Source organism: Bactrocera tryoni, chromosome 2, assembly GCF_016617805.1.
Source record: "Bactrocera tryoni isolate S06 chromosome 2, CSIRO_BtryS06_freeze2, whole genome shotgun sequence".
Taxonomy (NCBI): Eukaryota; Metazoa; Arthropoda; class Insecta; order Diptera; family Tephritidae; genus Bactrocera; species Bactrocera tryoni.
The window spans coordinates 38,714,667-38,723,102 of record NC_052500.1 but is presented as its reverse complement, the minus strand read 5'-3'; the positions used below and the strand labels follow the sequence as shown (position 1 = coordinate 38,723,102).

At 34.1% G+C, this 8,436-nt stretch overlaps 1 long non-coding RNA gene across 1 annotated transcript; it reads right to left on the bottom strand.

Moving 5' to 3' along the window:
- Positions 1 to 337: 337 nt before the first annotated feature.
- On the bottom strand, positions 338 to 3,444 carry LOC120769386. Its single transcript, XR_005704843.1, has 2 exons — positions 3,409 to 3,444; positions 338 to 525 (listed from the first exon to the last, which is right to left on the bottom strand). It is a non-coding gene; the product is annotated as an uncharacterized LOC120769386 (long non-coding RNA).
- Positions 3,445 to 8,436: the final 4,992 nt, after the last annotated feature.

The window sequence follows — 8,436 nt, the reverse complement described above, 5'->3', positions numbered from 1 at the left end:
TTCTATTATTTGTTTCCTATCTGATTCTATAGTTCCTTTTAATAAGTTTAGTGATCTATTTAAATGTTCATTAATTACTATTTGTTTATTTAAATTTACAATGGCATTATGTCCATTTTCTTCAATAATTTTTAAATGGTTCAAAATGTCTTGTCTGTCATCATCATCCATGACTCCAAACATCCATTTATATGCTATTCCTCCTATATTTATCAAGCCTCTTTTATTTCTCTTTTTGATATTCGGTGTTATTGATGTGATTTTTGCTTTTATATTTTTTATTTCATCAAACAAAATTTCTTTATTTTCAATATTTAGTTTTTCAATATTTTCTTTAACCTGATCAACTATGTCTGCTATCTTGTTCGGATTTATAGTATGTATAACTGTACTTATTTCGTTAACTATTTCTATGTCCGCTGTTTGTATAATTGTATACCCCGCATCTTCTATTATTGGTGTAATTTGCAAAAGTGCTGTCACCAATGATATGATTATTGTTAAAAAAATAATTATTATCGTCATCTGTAAAAGTAAAAATGTATAACCGTTTTAGGTTTTGATTTAAAAAAACTTAAATTGGATTTTAGTCGCCTCTTACGACAGGCATCTCTTACCATGGGTATATTCTAGAAAGACCCCTTACCCACTGGGGTAAAAAAAATCATGTATATATATGTAGAAAAAAAAATTAAATGTTATTATCTCCATTAAATGCCCTTAGACTGAATGAATCGTCATCATCCTCATTTGGATTTTCTATGTTTGCTAATTTCATTGGTCTTTTTATATTTGCCGGATGGACGTTTTGTAAGGGAAATATTCTGAAATATGGTTGATCCTTATGCCGTACTCTTTTGTAGTTTTTAATTGGTCCTGTTTGTCTGTTTTCTATATATTCTTCTCTGTTTTGATTTAATTTGGCTATTGTTTTCTGTTTTACTGTATTTATTCTATCTTGTAATATGGATGGACAAATGTTTTCTTTGGCGTCCCTTGGAGAACATTTGATAGTTGAGTGGTACCTATCGTTATAGTTGCATATAACAATTTGTATCCTCATTTCTGTTGAAAGACTAGAGTCCTCAATTCCTGTTAGTTTTTCCAACAAGGTTGAGTGCAGTCTCTCAATGTCTGCATTTCCTGTATGGCTATTTGGTTTTGTGTGATGGACTTCTACATTTTCGGCATTTAAATATTTTATTAATTGTTCTGCTCTATCATTCATAAATCTCTGAAAAGTAGCTGGGGCATTTTTCAACCCGAAAGGCATTCGGACGTATTCATATAGTCCTGCCGGAGTGACAAAAGCTGTTTTCTGGATGTCCCTTTCTGCCATTAAAATCTGATGGTAACCTTTTGCTAGATCTATGGTGCTAAAGTACTGTGCTTTTCCCAATTTATCTAAGATTCCTTCGATATTCGGTAGAGGATACTTATCGTCTACAGTCAATTGGTTTAACCTCCTATAATCAACCACTAGCCTGAATTTTTGTATTCCTGAATTATCTATCTTTTTCGGTATTATTAGAATAGGTGAGCTATATCTACTGTGACTTTTTCTAATTATCCCTTGCTCTTCTAATTCAGAAATTTGTCTTCTTACTTCTTCTTCATGTTTTGGAGGTAATCTATAAATTCTTGAATTTATTTGTTGATCCGTAACTGTTTTAATTTCATGAACTACTGCTTTTGCATTTGTGAGCTTGTCCCCTTCTTTATAGATAAGTTTATTGAAATGCTTTAATAATTTTTCGATTTCCTTTTTCTCATTTGATTTTAAATGATCAAGGTTGATGTTCTTTACTTCACTTATATCTAATGAATAAACTTGCTCTTGCATAGTTTTCATATAGAATGGAAGATTCGCACCATTTTTCAAAATTATTGTCATTTTTTCGATATCAATGGTTTTGACGTTTTTAAAAAGGAAATCATTTCCTATTAACAAATCATATGGTTTATTAAAATCCATTAATAACCATCTCATTCTGGCGTTTTCTGGGTATTTGAATTCTTTGGGACAAGGGCTTTTTACCTTAACATTTGGCGTTTTAATTATTCCGTTTAAAGTATTCACCAAAGTGCTTTCACTTTCAAGCACTGGTAATTTAAATTTTTCGAAACTAGATTTTTTCATTATACTTATGGTTGAACCTGAGTCGACCAAAGCATAAAATTTTTTCTCAAAAAATGTTAATATTATTATAATTTTGTTTGATGATTCCGAGGCTAATTTGTAAAAAACTCCTCGTTCGTGTTTGATTCTTGTGAATCACCTCTCCTACTCATTGTGTCTATCTCCATGGGTTCTGGTCCCCTATTTTGTACTTGTGGTCTACTATTTACTGAATTTCTTTGCTGTTGTGAGTAATTATAATGATTTTGATTTGTTGAATTTCTTTGCTGTTGTGAGTAATTATAATGATTTTGATTTGTTCGAACCTGTTCTGAATAATTTGTACGATTTTGCCATTGAGGCTGTCTTGTTTGATTGGATTGCTGTCCATGAAGGTTTATTTGACGTTGTCCGGATTGTGGACGATACTGTTGTTCAGAAAAATTTTGATTTTGTGAACGATATTGTCCTGAATAGAAATTTTTGTTGTTAACACCATTATTTTTGGTATTAGCTTGAAAATTGTTTCCCCCTTTTTTTAGATAAGGATTTAGATTTCCTTCATCCAACCCAATAAATTTATAAATTTCATTCGCCATTTCCGTTAATGATGTGACCGATTGCACTGTATATGCAAATGTCCCTGATGCTAATTGCTTTATTCGCTGAATTAGCATTCCCGAAAAAATTTCTCTCATAGTGTCACCATTTTCGCTTAGTGCACTATATTCTGTTATATCATCCACGATTTCGTTTAATCTTTTACTTAATTCCGCTATACTATTTACTTTAAGAATCGAAATTTCTTTTGTGATCAACATTTGATTTTTTGTGGGTCTATAATGTTGCCTTAATTTAGTTTTACAACTTTCCCAATTTTCAGGTGGGTTTATTTGCAAAAAATTTTTTGCTGATCCACCAATTTTCAAATCATAAATAACCCTGAATACTATTTCTTCCTGTCCTACATAGTCCCTTCGTACCCTGTCAACTGCTTCAATGAAAGATGGCAATTTTTTTACAATTCCTTCAAAGGGAGATACATATCTTAAGTCTTTTTCGACTCTTTGCCTAATTGTAAGTTGATTTATTGCTGCATTTTGTGAAGCTATCTGTGTTAACGATGCCAAGCATCGAGTTAGCATTTCTATTTGCTCTGCCATATTTTTTATTTTTATTTTTTTTTTTATTTTTTTTTATTTTCTTTTTTTTTTTTTTACAAAGAAAGTAATGGCTTCAAATAAAACTACTACTTAAATTACTAAATTATTAGTTGGATATTATTTTACCTTGCTGTTGGTGCTGCTGTTGTTGTTGTTTTTTTTTTTTGTTTTGCTAAAGCTGCTGCTGCTGTCTTCTCTGTTGCTGCTGTTGATATTGTTGTTTTTTGTTTTGTTAAAGCTGCTTCTGCTGTCTCCGCTGTTGCCGCTGTTGATGTAGTTGTTTTTGTATTAAAGGTAATCCAAATGCAGTAATCCAATGGAATATTTTAGAGCTCACTTTTAGGGTTTTCAACAGTTTTCTTTATTTTTTCTCAAAATAATTTTTGTTTTGCACTTTCACAAATTCTTTCACTTTTTGAATTATGTTTTTGCTTTTGCTATAGTTTTCCAACTCAAATGTATTATTTTGTTCTGCTTTGGGATTTATATAATTAGCTGTATCTTTGCCACTTTTCTTTTAATAACAGTACTTTTGTTAAATAATAATTTATTTAGCTTTTATTTAGCTTTTCTTTGCTAGCTGAGCGAAGCTGAGAGAGAATATGGAACCGTTCCGTTCGACTGCGCCAATTACGATATAATGAAACTCCGGTTTACCGTACTGAGCGGCTTGCCGTCCAGTTTATTAATCATCATTTTATTCTTTACCAAAAATCTTATTTCCTAAATTTACCTGAAACCTTTATAAAAATCTTACTTGCTAAATTTACCTGAAGCCGTTGTGCTGACTTGACATTCCTCAGCATCAACGACCCGGCATATCTTATATATGTACATATGTATGTAGTTAAATCTGAAGATTCAACTTACATTTCAGAGAAATAAAAATATTTAAAAAATACTTGTCTTTTTTTGTGTGTCGACGAGTTTGACAGTGGTGGAGTCGTTTGACGACGCAACTCGTGCGTTCCAACCGGCGTTTATTACTCGCAAAGTCAATGAGATCGGTTATATTATATGCGGCTCTAATATGGATCCAGGCGCTAGGCATCAAACATATGCCAGACAAATAAACACAGTGCACAGGCTGTCGGCACTAAGAGTTATCAGTGCTTTCCGTACCATTTCAAGTGATGCTGCTGAAGTAATAGCCAGTATGATGCCTATTGACATCCAGGGTGACGAATACGAAAGAGTATACAAATTACCAGAGCCATCTATAGGAGCCAAAAGAGAAGAGAGAATGAAAAGCTTAACGATATGGCAGCAGAGGTGGCAAACCTGACTCAAAGGACGGTGGACCTACAGACTGATACCGGACATCCATTCTTGGATCGATAGACGACATGGGGACCTGGATTTCCACCTAACCCAAATACTTAGCGGGCATGGGTGCTTTAGAAGCTACCTGTACAGATTCCAGCACGACATTAGTCCGAATTGTTCGACGTGTTCAGAGTGCTTTGAAGACTCTGAGCATGTATTCTTTTATTGCCCTCGCTTTTTAAGTGCAAGGGAAAAACTTAAAACTACACTCGGAGGTAGTTTTACGGTGGAAAATTTGACGACTGTATGTGTAAGTCCACTGAGAACTGGAAAGCTGTCAGCGAAGCGGCAGCTGCAGTCATGACAAAACTTAGATATATAGAGCAGAATAGGCGTCCGTCAGTCCGTGCTATAGAGGAGATTAAATGTCTTATAACTCCCACGAAGTAATACCTAATCAGGCGGTCCCGTGGGAGAGTCTGGAGTAGGGAGAAGGTTAGGTTTATAAAGTTCCGCACTTCGGCTTTTGATGCTTCCCCCTACTTACAAAAAAAAAATACATTTTTATTTATACATATACACTCAGTGAGTGCTTCATGCAAAATCTACGTTGACACGGACAACCAAATGCTGAAGCTCACGTTTTGTTAAAGAGCCAATGTCGGCGGACCGACGCGACGACAAAGCGTCACACCATTGTGTTGTTGGTAGAAAACCGAGCTGTGCTGAAAAAATAAGCGAACGATCGCTGATTGTCACCGCTTCCCTTGCCGCTCTAACAGCTTTACCGCGAACTTGCGTAAATATGTATGCGAGCACGGAAAAATATTTTAGAAGTGACAAATATTATAAATCGACAAAAGCTTTGTTGCCACTTCTTTCTGTGAAGAAACATCAGAAAGTTGTTCAATTTTTGATTTTTAGCGTTTGCCATCGTCGCGAAAAGCCGCTTGTGGGCAAACGCCTGCTCGGGGAGATGTGAAGGTGGCCGCTTTTATGAATGAAGCGAGTTTGCTTGTGGAAAGTGCGCTTGTGATCATGAATGAAATTGTTCTTCCTGTAGGATTTACTATATTTGGCTGCCACATTGACTTGTGATGCCGCTGATGTTATTTCAGACATTTGTTGTTTTTGTAGAACAATATTTGTAATTTTTGCGGATGACATACCTACATGTGGACGCATATAAGTATGTATGTTGTGTATGCATTATTTGTGTGGGAATATCATACGCACATATTTACATGTATACGCATATAAGAATGCATGATGCTATTTCAAACGATTGTTGTTTTTGTAGAACAATATTTGTAATTTTTGCGGGTGACATACATATCTACATGTGAACACATACAAGTATGTAGGTTTGTGTATGCGTTATTTTTGTACCAATGTCATGTAGTACGCACACATTTATATATGTAGATATGAGCAGCGCGCTCATGTTATTATTGATAAGTGATAATATGATTTGAATTCGCGAAAGCGAACATAAACACATATGGTCATGATACATGTAAATATAAGTTTTGATTTATCACTATTGATATATATGTCATTTCTTAAATAATATTATGATAGTTTGTTATATAAATATGTAAATATGTAAGTATGAATATATCTAATACAAAAAATTATTAAAAAATAAGCTTTATTTTTACATTAACTACGAATATTGCTCTGAAAAAGTAATTTAATTTAAATGTATTCAATTGCACATGTATTCATTAATATGCACAAAAAGAATTCATACGAATACACATGTTTGCATATAAACGTATAATAATATAAGCAAAAGAGCGAACATACGTACGTCTGTTAGAGCAATATGTATATAGTTTTGTGCATAATTCTTATTCCACGCTCAGCTTTGTTCAAGAAAAATGTTAAAATTTCTGCTGCAGAGCTGGCAGTGGTGAAACTCCTCCATCTCGACCGAGTTAGCCAAAAATATTTTTACGTTCTTCGCGCCGTGAACCTTCTCTATTGCGAGTATAAACGTTCTCTGACAGGCTTTTACGTGACGAGTGGCCCCGATTCGACCCCTGTTTCTCTGTTTTTATTTTGATTTCTATAGTTTCGTGATCAGATATTTTGCACTCAGATATAGTTTTGCTTTTAACGTGTTTAAAATTAGCATATAGGAGATTGTTTATATGTTATAATGTTAGAAGCTCTAACCAGGAAGCTAATAACAGATATTAGGTGACACATAAAATATTTTACTTACTTTTTTGCACTGTGGAGCAGAACCGTGTTGGAAAATTAACTTTTGACAGTGTGAAAAGTGGTTTTCCATTGACGACTGTTCTCCAAAATTTTTAAATATTTTTTCGCGTTCGCTGTTCCGTAAATCACCTCTAGTTCTCTAGTCCCGTAAAAAGAAGAACACCCCCAAAATATTACCGATGGACTGCGCTTCACAGCGCCTATTTGCTTTCACCTGAAAACATCACACTTCTCCAATCTTCCGCAGTCCAATTACGGTGCAATTTTCCCCAGTCCAAAGGTTTCTTTTTTGCATTTGCAGTGTTAATAGCGGTATTTTTTTGTTGGCTTATGAGAAGCTATATCATAGTTTCGCAACCGACGTCTAACAGTCCAGACATTCTAACTTAATTCGGTTCCAGTTTTGAACTAACCTTCTGTCTTCTTACTTTGTAGTCATTCTTTTACGACCCGTTCCTTTTGCCCTATCTATCATTCCCAAATTGTTGTACATTGCTAAAATGCTGGACTGGATTAGTTACACTTCAAAATTTTAGAAATTGCGTGACTGGACCTGTGCTACTTAACGTAATTATTTTGGTTTTTTCTTTCACACTCAATTTATGTATGAATTATTTTTTTAATTTTTTTTTTTCCAAGCTCGCCCTTTAAGTCAGTTTTTCACTAATTTATGATTTAAGCCAAAGAACTCTCAACGAAAGTTTAACTACAGATAACAAGTGCTGAACACATAGAGCGCGACAGACTGCAGGCGACATCTGTCAAATATTAAAATACACACGTTCCTATGGACACAGTTATTTAGACAGCTGTACGACTACACAACTGCACGCCGACAGTTGCTCGCTCGCTAACTTCAAAATATTCTTATAGTTGCCAACGACAGTAGAGTTGACGGTAGAGAGAAGTGATGCCACTAATATTTAAAATGAAAAATTATTCAAAGCTCTAAGAAACCTGACGTTATTATACAAGCATAAAATAGCTCTGTTATATCATTTGTAATAACAATTTATAATTTAAAACAAATAAATTTACCAATTTACTTATTTTTTGCATAAAAAATTTCATTTTGAACAAAATATTAAAATTTCATTGAAGTGAAAGTTGTGTACATGCAAAATGGACAGCTTGTTGTCTTGTGTACATGCCGGCCATTGTTACGTCGTTGCCTTCCTACAAATGTTCATGTAGAAGGATTCAAGACGCCATTTACAGTTCACTGTCGCGCTGCCATGTCGTGTCGCGCTCTATGTGTTCAGCACTACAGTACAATATAACTGTATTAAAATGGTGATATATTTCAGTGATGCATTTTCTATGATCGTGTACATCTAAATTCATATTTTTTAATTGATTGCTAATTTTTTGCTTTTTAAGTAACGCATATAGTGTCTATGCTGGGCACTTTCTACTAAATGCGTAGTGATCTATGTCTTCAACATTCAGAGCTTTTTTATGCACAAAATTCAGAACAATTTATACAGCTAAAGTAGTTGACCGTACACTCACTTGTATCATGCTGTCAACTGCATTTATGCACATTCTTTTTTTTTTTATTTGGGCATTCTTTGGCTTTGTGCTCAAACCCTAACCAATTAAAACATCTACATACATACGTTTGCATGAAAACTCTGCAATTACCGCATTCAATTCTTA